The sequence below is a fragment of the Tamandua tetradactyla genome, assembly GCF_023851605.1.
Source record: "Tamandua tetradactyla isolate mTamTet1 chromosome 15 unlocalized genomic scaffold, mTamTet1.pri SUPER_15_unloc_2, whole genome shotgun sequence".
NCBI classification, from domain to species: domain Eukaryota; kingdom Metazoa; phylum Chordata; class Mammalia; order Pilosa; family Myrmecophagidae; genus Tamandua; species Tamandua tetradactyla.
In genome coordinates, this window is record NW_027518245.1 from 825784 (window position 1) to 845910 (window position 20127).

Below are 20127 nucleotides of genomic sequence, written 5' to 3' on the forward strand. Positions count from 1 at the left end.
ATTTAAGCATGAAGGCAGATGCATCAGAAGGTAAAGGTCACCCAACAATGTCCAGATGAGGAATGCAATGCAGACATTGGAAGGGAAAAAACCTAGGGACTGGGTGACATTTCTCTGTCTTTGCCTATGTCTTTCTGTCTTCGTGTATCTCTCTTGTGTTAATCAAGGTTCCCCAGAGGAACAGAACCAACAGAAGAGATCTATAAATATGAGATTTATAAAGGTGTTTTACACAACCATGGGAATGGAAGAGTCCAAATCCATAGGACAGGCTGTGAAGTTGGCAGCTCTAATGAAGTGTCTCAGGGAACTCCACAGGAGAATCTTGCTGACTGAAGAAGCAGTGAAAGAGTTCTCTTCTTCCTTAAAAACAGATTGGATTATCTCATTGCAGGAGACATGCCTTAGTTGATTGCAGATGTAATCAGACACAGATGCAATTAACTGTCTGATGATTTATAATATCATACTTCCAGTTTATCTACCAGTCATGAAATATCCTTGCACAACAGTCAGGACAATGCCTGCTTGATGAGACAATTGGGCATTATCACTTGGCCAAATTGACACCAGAATCTAACCATCACACTCTATCCCACTTTTTCTATTTTCTTTCTCTGTTTTCTCTCTGTCTCCCTCTTCCATCCCTCTCTCCATCTCTGATTCCATCTCTCTATGTCTTGTCGCCTGTTTCCACCTATACTTTTCTCACTGTCTTTATTTATCAGGCTCAGTCATCTCAGGCACTTTTATCCAATACAAGTGTTTCTTAGATCCTTTTCCCTGCCACTCTCCCTTCTTCATTGAATGTTGCCCCTCTCACTCTCTCTAGAGTTTGGCTGGCTTCCTCTGATATTCCTGACCACAAAAAGAGGAAGACATGTTTATGAACAGTTCCAGAGTATAAGGTTTACAAACACAGCTAGGGCAAGAGAGACTGTAAAATGATATGTCCAGCTTGGTTCAGGTGCCCCCTGGTCCACCTGGATCATTCCTTTGATGTTGTAAACATGGATGTGGTGGAGGAACTGTTTCCATAAAGAAGGTGAAGGAAACACAGATGACCTGCATCTGTCACACTTGGACAATTCTATATACAGAGCAAAGCCTCCTCACAGGGTTGACGATACAGGTTCTCTTAACTCCAGCATTGCTAACATGGCTTTAGGAGGGAATTCCTATAAGAATCACTATGCCCAGAAATTGTTCATCACCCTCTTTGCTACTTGACGCCCTGGCACAGGCATTTTAGAACTATTAAGGTCAGCAGGTTTGATTGTGGGAATTACTTAAATGCAATTGAGAATCATTATTAATCAATATTGATCTCACCCACCAAGTAGGAGTCTATTTTTATTGTTATTAAGCTAGGGACTTGGGTCACTTTTTCTGCGTGTGTGTGTGGTTTTTTTTTTTACTTCTATTTAAGCATTCTGTAATTATTCTCAGATTTGTTTTCAGTGTGAGAAACAGTCTACAGTGAAGACTCATTTTTCACTTGATTATTTTCAACGCATTCCAATTATACTCCAGACTCATCTCTGCCACTTTCCTATGTCCACCTGTACATAGTCACAGAGCATATCCTTCTCTTCCAGATCAATCAGATATATTTACACTAATTTGTTTATCTGAAATTCAAATTTAATTGAGTATCCTATATTTTCATTTACCAAATCTAGCAATCCTCTCCAGTTCACACTCTGGCCTTTCAAAACCCCTGGCTTATGTTTCTTGAAGATGATTGTATAATGATATAGCTCTCATAATGTGACTGCGTGATTATGAAAACCTTGCATCTGATGCTCCTTTTATCTATCTTGTCAACAGATGAGTAGAACATATGGAATAAAAATAAATAATAGGGGGAACAGATGTTAAAATAAATTTAGTTTGAAATGCTAGTGATAAATGAAAGCGAGGGGTAAGGGGTATGGTATGTATAATCTTTTTTTCTCTGTTATCTTTTTATTTTTTTCTCTGTTGTCTTTTTATTTCTTTTTATGAATTGATGCAATGTTCTAAGAAATCATGAATATGCAACTATGTGATGATATTGAGAATTACTGATTATATATGTAGAACAGAATAATATGTTAATGATTTTGTTTGTTCTTAATTTTTTAATTAATAAATTAATTAATTTAAAAATATGTTCCTAAGCAGAACATGCTCATGCTTATTTATATTCCACACAGGCTTTAACTAGGAACATTCATTTGCTTGCAACATGTTACAATATAAGATTCTAAGAAAGTAGTTTCCTAAGATGTTCATGAAAAGAATAAGACAATTTTTGGAAATTTTGCCACATTTGAAAATGCAGTCCATGAACAGCCTTTATGAGGGCTGTGAACTCTGAAATTCTATGAAAAAAATGTTGTGGTATATGCTTAATACTACCCATAATATTAAGATCCATGTGTCAACTTGGCCAGGTGGTGGTCCCTGTTTGTCTGGTCAGAAAAGTGCTGACCTGTCTGTTACTATGAGGACTTTTCATGGTCTTAAATCATTATTATGTTAGCTGCATCCACAGCTGATTGAATTTGTAGTCAGCTAAGAGGAGTGTCTTCTGCAACGAGTGATGTTTAATCTATTCATTTGAAGCCTTTTAAGGTGGTTTCAGAAGAGACAGTTTTCTTCCTGCTTCAGATGGTGAGCCTCTCCTGTGCAGTTTGTCTGTATCCTTCATTGGAGTCATCATCTTGTAGCCTACCCTACAGACCTTTTACCATTACATTCCCACAGTTGCCCAGACGTTTTCTCCTATGGGGTTTGTTGCTGACTCCATTGGAGTTTTCAGCTTGCAGCCTGCCCTACAAACCTTGGATTCTATGTTCACATGGTTATGTGAAACACTTTTATCAATTTTGCATCTATGGATGCTTCCTGCTGGTTCTGTTTATGTAGAAAACCCTAACTAATACACCCTGCAATGCCACTTCTATGTGTGTAACCAAAATCACTGGAAACAGAGACTCAAACATGTACATCCAATATTCATAGCAGCATTCTTCCCAATAGCCGTAGCCAAAAGGTGGGAACAACCCAACTGTCAATCAACAGATAAATAGATAAATAAAATGTAACATGTCCAAACAATGGCATATTCACAGCTGAAAAACTGAAGCTCTGAAAATGTTACAACATTGGTGAATTTTTGGAATATTATACATGGTGAAACAAGTGAAACAAAAGGAAAGCTATTGTGTGATTCTAAAGATAAGAAATATCTATATTGAGCAAATTCAAAAATTCCCTGTGAAAAAAATTGGATTACAGATTACCATGTTCTGTAGGGATTAGGGAATTATGGTTACCAGGTACAAATTTCTCTTTGGATTGAGGAAAGTTTTTGGTAATGAATAGTGTTAATGGTAGCACAAGATTCCAAATTTAACTAATACAACCAAATTGTATAGTTAACATTTGGATAGCATTTGGAGATGTTCTGCAGTGTGTATGCTACTAGCCACAAAGCAATTTATTAAAAAAAAACTTTTACTATTTCTTATAGGGAGGTAATTAATGGTCACCCTTAGGATCAGAAAGAACTTTTGGATCTGAAAATACTAATACTACTCCTAACCAGCACCACCACAAAAACAACTAACTTCTTGTACCTGTGATGATAGGTCCTTTGGGACCAAAATTCCTGGTTCTCAGGAGGAAAATGCTTCTGCCCATGGAAAAAATGAAGGTTTCACTGCACCTAAGTTTACATAACAGCACATCATCTGGGGCTTTTCTCAAAAATGCTAGCCTATCTCTCTCTCTCACCTGACACAGAAAGTGAACTCACTGCCCTCCTTCCCTCTATGTGGGACACTCAGCATCAAGGGATTGAGTAAATCTACTCAACCAAAAGAGGTAGGAGACAAACTAAAGTATCAGTGGCTGAGAGATTTCAAACAGAGTCAAGAGGTTATTCCTACATATTATATAGATATCCCCTTTTTAGTTTATGGTGCATTAAAGTGGCTAGGGGAAGCACCTGAAATTGTAGAGCTGTGTTCCAGTACAATGTTTCTTGAAGATGATTGTATAATGATATAACTTTCACAATGTGACTGTGTTATCATGAAAACCTAATGTCTTATGCTCATTTTATCTACCATATGGACAGATGAGTAAAAAATATGGACATGAAATAAATGAATAATAAGGGGAACAAAGGTTAAAATAAATTGAGTAGATTGAAATACTAACAATGAGAGAGAGGGGTAAGGGGTATGGCATGTATGAGTTTTTCTTTTTTCCTTTTTTTCTTTTGCTGGAGAGATAAATGTTCAAAAAATGATCGTGGTGATGAATACACAACTATGTGATGACATTATGAGCCATTAATTGTGACTATGTCAAGAATGTTTGAATGTCAAAAATGTTAGTGTATTTACTTGTTTACAATAAAAATGTTTTTTAAAAACGCTGGCCTCAACTTTGCAAGTGAAATCATTGCCCACCCCCTACATAAGACATGACATCCAAGGGTGAAAATCTCCCTGTTGACATGGGAGATGACTCCCAGGGGATGAACATAGATCAGGTGCAGTGGGATCAACAATGCCATCTTGACCAAAAGGGGGAAAAGAAGTTTAATTAATAAAGTATCAGAGGCAGAGAGAGTTCAAATAGAGTCGAGAGGCTACTCTGGAGGTTACTCTTACACAAGCTTTTTGCTTGTGTAATTTGCTACCTATCATCACCTGCCAACTCCCAAAGAGGACCATTCTAGCCAATCCTAAAAAAATACCTAGGGCAATATATAAGGTTCCACAAGGCTTCCAGGCACTAGAGTAACTTTCCAGAAACCGAGAACCTCCAGATTGATCCCTGGTCCAAATAAGTCCTGAAACCTAGCCTAGTCTCTACAGAACATCAGATAGTTCCAACTCTCTGCCCCATATTAGTGACAGTTCCTTCCAATATGAAAAACCTAGAATGGCCATAGCCCAAACACCCCAAAAGGAGGGATGGAAAGATCAAAGGTGATCGTGGAGTTATACAAAGAAGATGGAATCTAACAAATAATATGAATGTTGAATCATTAAGTTGATATCTTTTTTAGTCTCCAGTATTTTAGAGAAGCTAGAAGTAACAAACTAAAATTGTGGAATTGTAACCCATGTCAAAGCCTGAAACATGTTCTACAACTAATTGTGGTGCTATACTTGGAAATTTATAGCTTTTTTGTATATATGTAATTGTTCACAAAAAAGAAGGAAAAATTTATTGTGATGATAAAAAAGGATTTAAACCCTCTATCCTCCTATATTCTGGAGCAGCTAGAAAGAAAAACATGAGGATCATACCATAGCCCACGACAAACTCTGGGATCTGTCCTATAACTACTTGTTGAAGAGTGCTTTGAAAACTATTGGTTTTTTATTTAGTTGCTTTGTATATATGTTATATTATACAATGAAAAAAGTTTTTAAAAAGTTGATTTTGATGATAAAAAATATTTAAGCCCTCTAGCTTCCTATATTCTGGACCATCCAGAAAGAAAAATATGAGAGAATTATATGGTAGCCCATGACAAAATCTGGGATCTGTCCTGTAACTACTAGTTAAAGAGTGCTTTGAAAACTATTGCTTTTTTATTTCTTTGCTTTGCACATATGTTATACTATACAATAAAAAAAATTAAAAATGAAAAAAAACAGAAAAAAAGCTGGTCTATCCTATCATGTTTACAGGTCAGTCCATTTCTGATCTTGGTAAATATTAATTCAAACATTTGTCATGGCCCTCAAAATTCACCTAGTCCTGCCTTTCCCTTACACATTCACCCGATTTAATCCTGCTTCCTAAATAAAATGGAAGAACTTAGAGGAGTTACTTTCCAGCACTAAATTTTAAAATATTGCTGAGCTAACAGCAGTTGGCTATATTATCTCTCCCTTAATGGATGTTGAATTATCTTAAATTCCAGCCATATTCATTCATTCAATACTAGCTTTCTTTCTGTATCACTGATCTATCTTAAATTACTCCTTCTTAATATGTCCATCCCCTTAGCATTCAAAAATTCCAATACCTCTTATTCTGAAATTTGCATAGAAATGAAACTATTTTTCCCTCTTTTTATTTTCAGTCATTATCATCTCATTTTATTTTTAATTCAAGTTGAGGGCAGAATCCATTCATCAGAGCATTTCCCCTTGTCCCACTCCATACTCACTCCAGTCCTATGTGTTTTTGCTTCTATTAATCCATGGACATCATTCTGGCTGGCAGTATCAATGGTTCAATAAATAAAATATTCCTATGAGATGTAATGAGTCTTCAACATATTTTCAAACTCATTGAAATATTTTTATTGTCTACTTATAAGCATTTTTTTAACTAGAGTCTTTTAACTATTGTTAAAATCAAGTTCTCAAGGAAGGAGAACTTGAGATAGAATTTAGAATGTGTATATTTGTTAGAAAATGTTCTTTGAATCATTATATCTGGAAAGGAAGGGAAAGATCAATATGGGCAAAGGGAGAAGTCAAGTGGCAATATAATCTTACAGCTTATGATATCATACCTGTGGTGAAAATGGAAATACATCACTTGATTTTACTAAAGAAATTATATAATTATTATATAGAGAGAAATTTCCTAATTATTTAATTTTCTTTTAAAAATTTGTTAAAATAATCAGCTTATATTAAGAAAACAACCATTGGAATGCTAACATTTATTCCAGGAATCCCAAGTATTTTGAAGTTTATGGTGATATGCAGGCCTTAGGATGTCAGCTAAATCTGACTTGAAGAGACCTCTATGGAATGGTATTCTCTTTCATAGTAGTAAAACATAATTTCATGAGTATGAATCATACTTTTTCTTTGGATATAAATCTTCAGTGGAAAAAAGTCTATTTATGTAAAGCCACATTGATTACTACATTTTGAGGGAAAACTGGTGGGTTATGTGTCCTCTAAGAAGCAAAGGGAAATATGTTCTCTCATGTGTGTACCTAATAAGTTTTCTATATCTATGTGTTTACTTAAATATATAGTACATAAAATATTCAAAATTTCAGCAGGCAAATGTAATGACTCAAGTCCTTGGTGTTTTCAGGATACTTAAGAAGGTATGCTTTCCTTAAGCTCTCCCTCCTGATTTCTTCATTTCTCTTCATTTTTTCTTTTTTTTTTTTACGTGGGCAGACATGGGTAATTGAACTTTTGTCTCTGGCATGACAGGCAAGAATTCCTCCTAATCTCTTAAAGAGCCATCAAGAAGTATGTGCTTTACATTCTCAATGTCACTATAATATATGAAAACACTCATTGCTATGCAGTAGCAGACTTCTCATTACCCAGCCCTTCCTGGTCACTATTGACAGATCTGCTTAGTGCTGTGCTTCAATGTTAAACATCACTTTGTCGCAGAACACCAAAACATGTCATCCAACATCTCCATCAATTAAAAAAGCTGCTATCCAAATAAAAAATAAATAAATAAATAAATAAATAAATAAATGGCACCAAGGTCCTCTTCAGATTGTTCCCCTAGACAAAGGCATAAGTTTGTTTTTGACAATTTAAGAAGGATAGTGGAATTAAAAGACATAATCTGTTTTCCTTTACTGCATTTACATGATTCACCTAATTACAGAGAAAAATATTTCATAAAAGGCATTACTTGGTTAGACTTATCTGGATTGGCCTTCAAGTTAGCCAAGGTGCATTCCTCAAATTGTATGTCTCTTGAGCTTATCAGTGACAATAAAAGAGAGCTCACCATCCAAACTGTTTTTTGGTAAAGAAACTGAGTTCTAGAGCATAGTGACAGCCTCTTCAATAAAGATTTGGATTCATTGTCTTTTTCAATCTATGTAGTTAGAATATTGGAGAAACACTTCACCAGGAGAGACAGAGGTCCTTTTTTGTAAACTAATTTTTACCAGAAGATAATCATTTAATCTAAATGTGGGCATTTTGGGGACAGATTTTTTGGTGGGTTAGGAGATTGCAAACATGACATTTCTACAGATTTAAAATGGACAGGTAATGTTCAAAGAAAAACTTTCCTGATCTTAGGTTTCAAAGGGTGATTCTTCTGCATTTAAATTCTAGGGGAAACAAACCAAACATAAATAGATGGAGAGATGATGATGAAGATGATGGGTAGATATATAGATAATGGATAATAGAGGTGGATAAATGGATATATATGCATGTGTATACATATATATTAGATTTACAATGACAAATTAGATGAATTAAGATAACAGTTAAGTCATGGGGTAGAGAAATTGAAAGGCTACTTTGATTGTTGATCAGTGAAGGGGTCTCTGAGGAATTTATTGAGATTGAAAGAAAATGAGCATGATTTCAGGAGATATGTGCTCTGAGTAGACAAAACAACAATGTTTACTTCTGTCTAGGAGTTTTCAAGTAAACAAGTAAAAATGAATCCTTGGATGCTTGATGTAGCCATTAACTAAGATTGGAGACTGGAAGTGGTCTTCATATTTTGGGTCAAGTATAGGTAATGTTCTGAGATACATTTCAGTCTATATGCATAAAATTAAGCAAGTAGCTATGATATCTCAGAAACAGAATGCAGAAAAAAAATTTTTCTTACCTTCAATTTGGAGAAAGTAATGAAAAAAATTAGAGCAATCAAATAAATTTGTGAACAGACCAGGGCAGTGATTAACAGGAAAAGAGAAGAGGGTCCTATGATTAGTTTCAAGATGCTAAATAGTGTTGTTACAGGGCACCGTTGCAGTGGACATGGGGAAGGATCAATGAGAGTAGTTTGAAGACAGTCAGGAAACTGAGATTTTAGAGAAAGTGAGGAAAAATAAAGTTCCCAAAATAGGTCATGATTAAATTATTTGACTCCAAATAAGGACTTATTTATGGGGAGATCATTGATGGTGTTAGCAAGTTTTATTTATGAAGTAATCAGTGTTCATGAGTCAAAAGTGAAGTAGGTGTGAAGAAATGGCAACTGCACAATCAGTGGGATTGTCTGCACAGGATCTGTACAATAGGAAATTGAGGGAAAATAGCTCAGGGGAAGCTTTCTTCAAGGTGGTAAGGACAAAATGAATTCAAATGATAAGGTTGATTGTAAAGAGAGGAAAAACTTTCTGGTAAAGAAGACATTTTATAATCAATTATAGACTTCACAACAAATCGTGCAATAGAGTTCAGTTGGAGACAGTAGACTTAAGGGAGACAACATGACTTTTCAATTTAATAGGAGAGGAGTAAGTCATGTGTATAAATGAAATATTTGAAGATACTATGGTATTATAGTGCAATCTGGCAAATTATAATCCATCAGGTTTATCATAGATAATTCCATCTGTTGAAATGAGGGTAAATTCAAAAGGCATGGAGAATATTTGAGGTATTCATGGAATATGAAGGTGTGATTTAATAATCAAAACATATCAGGGTCTTCAGGTATATTTGAAAATCACTAGAAGTAGTGACTCTTTCTTTAGACAAGGGATAATGTCCTAGTAATATGTGTGTCTGTTCTAGCTTGTTAGCTGCTGGAATGCAATATGCCAGAGATGGAATGGCTCTTAAAAAGGGGAATTTAATAAGTTGCTAGCTTACAGTTCCAAGGCCAAGAAAATCCCAATTAAAACAAGTCTATAGAACTGTCCAATCTAAGGCATCTAGGGAAAGATACCTTGGTTCAAGAAAGTTGATGAAGTTCAGGGTTTCTCTCTCAAGTGAAAAGGCACAGGGTGAACACAGTCAGGGTTTCTCTCTCAGCTAAAAGAGCATATGGTGAACATGGCATCATCTGCTAGCTTCTTCTCCTGGTTTCCTGTTTCATGAAGCTCCATGGAAGACATTTTCCTTCTTCATCTCCAAAGGTCGCTGGCTGGTGGGCTGTTTCTCATGGCTATTCATTCTGCTCTGCTCTCTGTGAATCTGCCATTCTCCAAAATGTTTCCTCTTTCATAGGACTTCAGAAACTTATAAAGACCCACCCTAATGGGCGAAGACATGTCATCACCCAATCCAGTTTAACAACTATTCTTGATTGGATTACATCTCCAAAGAGATGATTCTAATTACAGGTCCAAATATACAATATTGAATAGGGGTTATTCTGCCTTTATGAAATGGGATTTTGATTAAAACATGGCTTTTCTAGGTGACATATATCCTTTCAAACCAGCACTGTGTCAGTTACAGCCATGGTAAATATAGGCATTTAGTGTTACTGACATGCCAGTATATGTGCTAAGTAGTTAGAGGGACATAATATTGATCTTTATAAGTATCTGTTGAAATGAGTAACTGTGGATTAAACTGGGCAATAGAATGTGGAACTATAGGGGTTTGATGTTCATTAAAAGAATTCCCCATTTTATATGGGAATCTGATTATGGGGAGCATTTGTTTGAGTACACTAGAAAGAGAGGAAGTTGTGGTCACAGGGTGGGAACTCTGATGACTGGTGTGAAAGGGATATCCCAGATAAAGCCTGGGAGTGGTATGCAACACTCAAGGAATATGAGCATGACAAACAGACCAAAATTGTAATTCTAGCTATATCATTGTCTACCCATGTAATTTTGTCATATCACTACAAATCTTTGAAGATCTGATCATGTCATTGGTAAGTTGATAAGCAACAAACATCTGGATTATTAGGAAGATTAAGCAAGCAGATATACACCAATCACCAAGTATACAGATACACTTAATACAATATATTTCTTTTCCAGGACCTGAAGTGTAAACTGGTGAGTTAATTACTCTTACTTATGTAAAATTAACATCATTTGTCCATGAAATATAATCAATTATTAATGGTGTTTTAAGGGATAATTTACATATTACAAATGATAAATGCTTTCACATGCACAATACCCTATCATCTATCTATCTATCTATCTATCTATCTATCATCTATCTATCTATATCTATCTATCTATCTATCTATCTATCTATAGATATATATCTATAGATACATAGATATATACACAGAGAGAGAGAGAGAGAGAATGAAATGAGGGATGTTCCCACTAATGATGATCATTACAGGGCAGGATGGATTTTGATGAACACTTTACTAAATAATCTGATGGAACAAAATATCTTCCTTAACCCCTTCATTCTATATTTTCTGTTTCTCCTTGCCTTATAGAGACTGTGGCATATAACAGAAATCCTATGTGCCATGTACTCCTGCTTCTTTCTTCTGCAGGGATTTTGAAGTCAAGATTTGAAGGTTAGGCATCATTAATTCCACAAAATAACATTATTCCTTGAAATGAGCCACCTCATCAAGAAATCATTTTTAAGTTGCATGACTGATATTGAAATCCACTGGGAAGTGTTCTAAAAGTCAGGATTTTGACAGAGTGATCTTTATGGAAATCACACAGGGCTAAACAAGCTTTATTTAGGTCAAGTGCATACAGGAGGGCCAGAGGAAGGTAGAGCAAAAAGGGAGTTCAGGACCAGTGGGCTCAGATGGATATGCTTAACCAAGAATACTTAAATTTGAGAAATTCCCACAATATTTACCTACAAATAGAATCCACAGTCCACAAGTGATATGTTAGGGATTTTTTTAATATCATGGAGTGGACTGAAAAACTCTGTACACCATGGGATAATTAGCATATGGAGCATCATGATTTTCATGCTATCAGTAAGACACTACATATATTTTTTCATTATCAGAAACAATATCCATTCCCTGCTTACATCTGAGTCTGAGAGATCAGAGTCTTCCCTATGCTTCTTTTAGAGCATATGGCATTTTTCAATTGGTTGTGCTGGGAGTTATGTTTGGGCTGGAGGTTATGGTTGGGGTTGGGTTATGTTCAAGTGAAGCTTGTGGTACACATGACAGATGGGTCTGGAAACTGTGGACAATCCTTGTGTCTCTGGGTTCTTTCTACATCTTCATCACTGCCTGCATAGTGCTTGGATCATCTGTGACAGAAAAAGAACACAGGAAGACAGTTGATGGTCAAGCTATTGAAAACATAGTCACTGGTAAGTGTCATAATATAATGTTACACATATATGTACATACCAATGACGAATAGCAGATGAGCAGAACACATGTGAATAATTTCTGGTGGTTCATAAAATTTAGATGAAAATGTCAGTATTGTTCTCTTAAGTGGAAATGGAATTTAAATTAATTTATTTTAACTGAAAAAAATATCATCAATCCTGGTATATTGTGGGCACCTGGAGTAGAAAAAATCCTCCCAATCCTAAATCAAGCAGTTGTTCATTTCCTACGTTAAAAATGTGTTCTGGGTAAATGGCTGAGAGATTCCAAACAGAGTGGAGAGGTTATCCTGGAGGTTATTCTTACGCATTAAGTAGATATCACCTTGTTATTCAAGATGTAATGGAAAGGCTGGAGAGAAGTGCCTGAAAATGTAGAACTGTGTTCTAGTAGCCATTTTTCTTGAGGACGATTGAATAATGATATAGCTTTCACAATGTGACTGTGTGATTGTGAAAACCTTGTGATGCTCCTTTTATCTACCTTGTCAACAGATGGGTAGAACATATGGAATAAAAGTAAATAATAGGGGAAACAAATGTTAAAATAAATTTAGTATAAAATGCTAATGAAAGGGATGGGTAAGCGGTATGGTATGTATAATCTTTGTTTTTTTCTGTTTTCATTTTATTTCTCTTTCTTTTGTCTTTTTATTTCTTTTTCTGAATTGATGTAAATGTTCTAAGAAATGATGAATATGCAAATAAGTGATGATATTGTGAATTGCTGATTATATAAGTTGATGTTTTAGTTCATTTGTTAAATTTTTTAATGAATAGATAAATTTTTTTAAAATGTGTTCTGGGAGGTGGGGCCAAGATGGAGGCTTAGTGAAGTGTGGGATTTAGCTCGTCCTCCAGAGCAGTTAGTAAATAGCCAGGAACAGTACACAACTGTTGGAATAATGTCAGTGACCAGTCACACAGTGTACCCCAGTCTAGACAAGCTGGACTGACTGTAAGCCCACTGAGAACTGTGAGTTCCCCCAAGACATGGTGGCGCCCCTCCCCCACAGGCTTCAGGGGCTGAGCACAACCAAGCCCCAATTGTGGAATTAATTAACAAATTCTGACTACTAAAAATTGGTCCCCAGCTCAACTGAAACTCGAGTAAAAGCTGAGGTTGTTGGTTTTCCTCCAGTGCAGAGGGAGCAGGGCTGACAGAAAGAGAAAAAAAACAGAGGTGTTTTGGATTGGGTAGCACACAGCTTGGGCCCTGAAGGAAAGGAGGGGGCACATAGGACCTGAAGATACACAAAGCAACATACCAACTTAAGCTCCTGATTGGCAAACCTGGGGAACAAGTGTCCTGCTCTGAAAAGGATTTTTCTTTTCCTTTTTTGTGGCTGTGTTTCTACAGCTTGAGTACTGTTTGGATACAGCTGCAGGGCTTCTCAGACTCAAACTGCCCCAGACAAAGGCAGAAATAAGCTTGTTTGAGTGTTTGTCTGGAACCTGTGCCTTCCCCAGGAGAGAGGCCCAGCTCAAGTGGAATACTTCTCTCAAGGAATTCAGACACCATGGTCTGGAAAAGTGAAGGGATTAAAGCCAGCCCGCAACCTCACCTCTGTCTCAACCATTCCTCCAACAGGGAGAGTCTGCTGAAGTTAAACGTAGCACATCACCTTATGCTGGTGGGACCTGCAGGAAGACAAGCACCACATGTCTGATTGGATAGGAAAAACAGAGAGTCCAGAGGCTTCATAGGAAAACCTTTCAACCTTCTGGGCCTCATCCTCAGGGAAAACTGATGCAGGTGACTCTTTCCTCCTGAGAGAAGGCCAGTTTTTTCTGGGAAAATCTGACTGGGGTTTATAATACTTAAGTAGATCCTCCTAAGGGAGGTGGAGGCACCATATAGGCAGGGCAAGAATCTTGACAAGAAGAACTGAAAATTTCTGATCTGTTAAATAAAACCTAACCTAGAGGTCTAGAATAAGCTGAACTGAATGCCAAGGGGCAGATAGACAACAAAGTCATCCAGCAGGAAAATCCTAGGTAAAAAAAAATGAAAACAGTCTCCAGAATAAGAAATTAAATGTCTAGATGCCAGCAAAAATAATGAATCATACTAGGAAAATTGACGATATGGCTCAGTCAAAGGAAAAACCAACAATTCAAATGAGATACAGGATTTGAAAGAATTAATCCAGAACGTTCAAACAGACATGGGAAACTTCATCAAAGCTCAAATCAATGAATTGAAAGAGGATACAAAGAGGGCAAGAAATGAAAAAAAAGAAGAAATCAAAATTCTAAAAAGCAAATTGCAGAACTGATGGGAATGAAAAGCACAGTAGAAGAGAAAAAAACCAATGAAAAGCAATGGAAATCTATAATGTTAGATTTCAAGAGGCAGAAGAAAGAACTAGTGATTGGAGGATGGGACATTTGAAATCTGACAAGTAAAAGAAAATATAGGGAAAAGAATGAAAAAATATGAGCAGAGACAGGGAATTGAAAGACAACATGAGGCACATGAATATACATGTCGTGGGTGTCCCAGAAGGAAAAGAGAAAGGAAAAGGAGGAGAAAAACTAATGGAGGAAATGATCACTGAAAATTTCCCAACTCTTATGAAAGACTTAAAATTACAGATCCAAGAAGTGCAGTGTACCCCAAACAGAACAGATTCAAATGAATGTACTCCAAGACACTTAATAATCAGAATGTCAGATGTCAAAGAGAAAAAGAGAATCTTGAAAGCAGCAGAAGAAAAGCAATCCATCACATAAAAGGGAAGCCCAATAAGATTATGCATAGATTTCTCAGCAGAAACCATGGAGGCAAGAAGACAGTGGGAAGATATATTTAAGTTACTAAAAGAAAAACTGCCAACCAAGAATTCTATATCCAGCAAAATTGTCCTTCAAAAATGAGAGGGAAAGTGGAGAATTCTTGATATTCTCACAAGAAGTGGGGACAACCAAACAATAGGCTGAGCCCCCAAACTTGGGGTTTGTTGAGGTGAAACTTAACCCTACAAGGATAGGCAAAACCTACTTAAAATTAAGCCTAAAAGTCACCCACAGGAGAACCTCTTTTGTAGTTCAGTTATGGCCTCTCTCTCTTAGCCAACACGACAAGCAATCTCACTGACCTCCCCTTCTCTACATGGGACATGACTCCCATGGATGTGGGCCTTCTTGGCAAGATGGGACAGAAATCCTAGGATGAGCTGGAGCTCAGCATCAAGGGATTGAGCAAACCTTCTTGACCAAAAGGGAGAAGAGAGAAATAAAACAAAATAAAGTATCAATGGCTGAGAGATTCCAAATAGAGTCAAAACGTTATCTTGGAGGTTATTCTAATGCATTAAATAGATATCACCTTTCTAGTTAAGGTGTAATGGAGAGGCTGGAGGGAAGTGCCTGAAACTTTAGAACTGTGTTCCAGTAGCCGTGTTTCTTGAAGATGATTGTAAAATGATATAGCTTTCGCAATGTGACCGTGTGATTGTGAAAACCTTGTGTCTGATCGTCCTTTTATCTACCTTATCAACAGACAGTAAAACATACGGAGTAATAATAAATAATAGGGGGAACACATGTTAAAATAAGTTTAGCAGATTGAAATGCTAGTCGTCAATGAAAGGGAGAGGTAAGGGGTATGGTATGCATGAATTTTTTTCGGTTCCCTTTTTATTTCTTTTTCTGAATTGATGCAAATGTTCTAAGAAATGGTCACGATGATGAATATACAACTATGCAAAGATATTGTGAATTACCGATTACATATGTAGAAAGGAATGATCATATGTAATGTTTGTGTTTGCATGTTGGTATGTTTGATAAGTAAAATAAATTTAAAAATAAAAAATGAAGGGAAATTAAAACATTTTCAGACAAAAAAATCACTGAGAGAATTTGTGACCAAGAGACCAGCTCTGCAAGAAATATTAAAGGGAACACTAGAGACAGATAAGGAAAGACAGGAGAGAGGTGTAGAGAAGGGTGTAGAAATGAAGACTATCAAAAAGGTAAAAGAAGAAAAATTAGATATGACATATAAAATCCAAAAGGCAAAATGGTAGAAGCAAGTACTGCCCATACAGTAATAAGATAAAATGTTAATGGATTAAACTCCCCCATCAAAAGACATAGACCAGCAAAATGGATTAAAAAACAGGACCTATATGCTGTCTATAGAAAATACATCTTAGACCCAAGGATAAACATAGGTTGAAACTGAAATGTTGGGAAAAGATATTTCATGCAAATGACAATCAGAAAAGAGCAGGGGTAGCTATACTAATTGTGCTGGTTTGAAATGATGTATGCACCCTAGAAAAAGTATGTTTTAATTCTAATCCCATTTTGTAAAGGCAGCTGTTTCTTCTAATCCTTATTCAGTATTGTATGTTTGAAACTGTAATTAAATCATCTGCCTGGAGATGTGATGTAATCAAGAGTGGTTTTTAAAATGAATTAGGTGACGACATGTCTCCACCCATTCAGGTGGATCTTGATTAGTTTCTGAAGTCCTATAGAAGAGGAAACATTTTGGAGAATGAGAGATTCAGAGAGAGCAGAGAACAATGAAATAGCCACAAGAAGCAGAGGTCACCAGCCAACGACCTTTGAAGATGAAGATGGAAAATGCCTCTCAGGGAGCTTCATGAAACAGGAAGCCAAGAGAAGAAGCTAGCAGATGATGCTGTGTTTGCCATGTGTCTTTCCAGATGAGAGAGGAACCCTGACCTTGTTCACTGTGTGCCTTTCCAGATGAGAGAGAAACTCTGACTGTGTTCACCATGTGCCTTCTCACTTGAGAGAGAAACCCTGAACTTCATCAGCCTTCTTGAACCAAGGTATCTTCCCCTGGATGCCTTAAATTGGACATTTCTATAAACTTGTTTTAATAGGGACTTTTTTCAGCTTTAGAAGAGTAAACTAGCAACTCAATAAATTCCCCATTTTGAAAGTCATTCCATTTCTGGTATATTGTATTCTGGCAGCTAGGAAACTAGAACACTAATATCCAACAAATTAGATTTCAAATATAAAACATTTAAAAGAGACAAAGTAAGACACTATGTATTAATAAAAGGAACAATTCACCAAGAAGACATAACAATCATAAATATTTGTGCACTGAGCCAGAGTGCTCCAAAATACATGAAGCAAACACAGAAAAGTAAAATAGACACATCTACCATAATAGTTGGAGACTTCAATTCCCCACTCTCATCAACGGACAGAACATTTACACAGAGGATCAGTAAAGAAATAGACAATTTGAATAATACATTAAATGAGCTAGACTTAACAGACATTTGTAGAACATTACACCCCACAACAACAAGATACACGTTTTTCTCAAGTGCCCATGGATCATTCTCAAAGAGAGACCATATTCTGGGTCACAAAGTAAGTCTCAATAAATTTAAAAAGATGGAAATCACACAAAACAGTTTTTCAGATCATAAAGGAATGAAGTTGGAAATCAATAATAAGCAGAGTGCCAGATAATTCACAAGTATTTGGAAACTCAACAACACACTCAAACAAACAGTGGGTCAAGGAATAAATTACAAGAGAAATCAGTAAATATCTGAAGATGAACGAAAATGAAAATACAATGTATCAAAATGTATAGGATACAGCAAAGGCAGTGCTAAGAGGGAAATGTATTGCCCTAAATGCCTATATCAAAAGAGAAGAAAGAGCAAAATTGAAGGAATTAACTGTCCACCTGGAAGAACTAGAGAAAGGACAGCAAATTAACTCCAAAGCAAACAAAAAGATAGAAATAATGAAGATTAGAACAGAAGTAAATGAAATTGAGAACATGAAAACAATTGAGAAAATCAACAAAAGCAGAAACTGATTCTATGAGAAAATGAATAAGATTAATGGACCCTTACTGAGGTTGACAAAAAGAAGAAAAGAGAGGATACAAACAAATAAAATCAGAAATGGAAGAGGAGACATAACCACCAACCCCGAAGGAATAAAGTAGATAGTGAGTGGATATTATGAACAACTTTATGCTAATAAACTAGACAATGTGGATGGAATGAACAACTTACTAGAAAGACATGAACAGCGTGGGTGGAGTCAAGATGGTGGCTTAGCAATGTGCGCGTTTTAGTTCATCCTCCAGAACAATTACTAAATAACCAGAAATAGTACAGAACAGCTCCTGGAGCCACGTCAGTGACCGAACACACAGCATACCCCAGTCTGGACCAGTTGGACTGGCTGCAAGCCTCCCCAAAACCGTGAGTTCCCCAAGCCATGGCACCTGGCTCGCCTCCCCCACAGGCAGCTTCCCAGAAGGGAAGGAAAGAGACTCTAAACCTGGTCAAGCAGAGTTTGTTCCTTGGGCTCGTGGAGGGGGGGGAACAGAGGTTTTAGTGGCTGTGTTTCTACGGAGACTTGGCAGCCTCTGGATTCAGAGGCAGGACTTCTCAGGCTGCAACTGCCTCAGGCATAGGCAGAAACGGGCTGCTTTCAGGGCTGTCTCCCATCTGTGCCTTCCCCAGGGGAGGGGTGAAGCCCAACTCAGGTGGAATCCCTTTCTCAAGGAATTCAGCCCCCAGGGTTTGACAATTTGAAGCCATTAAAACCAGCCTACAACCTCTCCTTCATCTCCACCATGCCCCCAGCAGGGAGAGCCTTCCAAAGTTCAAAGTGCAGCAACATCTTTTGCTGGTGTGACCCACAGGCAGATGTGCCACATACTGAGCAGGATAAGAAAAACAGAGCCCAGAGACTTCACAGGAAATTCTTTTAACCTGCTGGGTCTCACCCTCAGGGAAAACTGATACAGGTGACCCCTTCCCCCTGATAAGAGGCCAGTTTAGTCTGAGAAAACCTGGCTGGAGTTGATAATACCTACGTAGACCCTCCCAAGGGTGGGGAGGGAAAGGGCACCATACAAGCAGGGCAAGAAACAAGAAAACAAGAACTGAAAAATTATCCTCTGTTAAACAAAACCTAAGCTAGAGGTCCAGAAAAAAGCTGAACTGAAGGTCAGAGAACTGATAGACAACAAATTCATCTAGCAAGAAAACCCTAGGTAAGAGAAGTGAAAGCAATCTCCATAATAAACTAATTAAGGTAATTAAATGTCTAGATGCCAGCAAAAAATAACAAATCACACCAGGAAAATTGAAGATATGGCCCAGTCAAAGAAACAAACCAATAGTTCAAATGAGATACAACAGCTGAAACAACTAATTGAGAATGTACGAACAGACATGGAAAACCTCAGCAAAAACCAAATCAATGAATCGAGGGAGGATACGAAGAAGGCAAGGAGTGAACAAAAAGGAGAAATGGAAAGTCTGAAAAAACAAATCACAGAACTTATGGGGCTGAAAGTACAGTAGAAGAGATGAAAAAAACAATGGAAACCTACAATGGTAAATTTCAAGAGACATAGATTAGAATTAGTGAACTGGAGGATGGAACATCTGAAATCCGACAAGATACAGAATCTATAGGGAAAAAATGGAAAAATATGAGCAGGGATTCAAGGAACTGAATGATAATATGAAGTGCAAAAATATACGTGTTGCAGGTGTCCTAGAAGGAGAAGAGAAGGGAAAAGGATGAGAAAAACTAATGGAAGAAATTATCACTGAAAATATCCCAACTCTTATGAAAGACCTAAAATTACAGATCCAAGAAGTGCAGCATACCCCAAAGAAAATAGATCCAAATAGACGTTCACCAAGACACTTACTAGTCAGAATGTCAGAGGTCAAAGAGAAAGAGAGGATCTTGAAAGCAGCAAGAAAACAGCAATCCATCACATACAAGGAAAACCCAATAAGACTATGCGTAGATTTCTCAGCAGAAACCATGGAGGCAAGAAGACAGTGGGATGATATATTTAAACCACTAAAGGAGAAAAACTGTCAACCAAGAATTCTATATCCAGAAAAATTGTCCTTCAAAAATGAGGGAGAAATTAAAACATTTTCAGACAAAAAGTCACTAAGAGAATTTGTGACCAAGAGACCAGCTCTGCAAGAAATACTAAAGGGAGCGCTAGAGACAGATACAAAAAGACAGAAAAGAGAGGGATGGAGAAGAGTGTGGATAGAAGGAAAATTAGATATGACATATAAAATACAAAAGGCAAAATGGTAGAAGAAAGTAC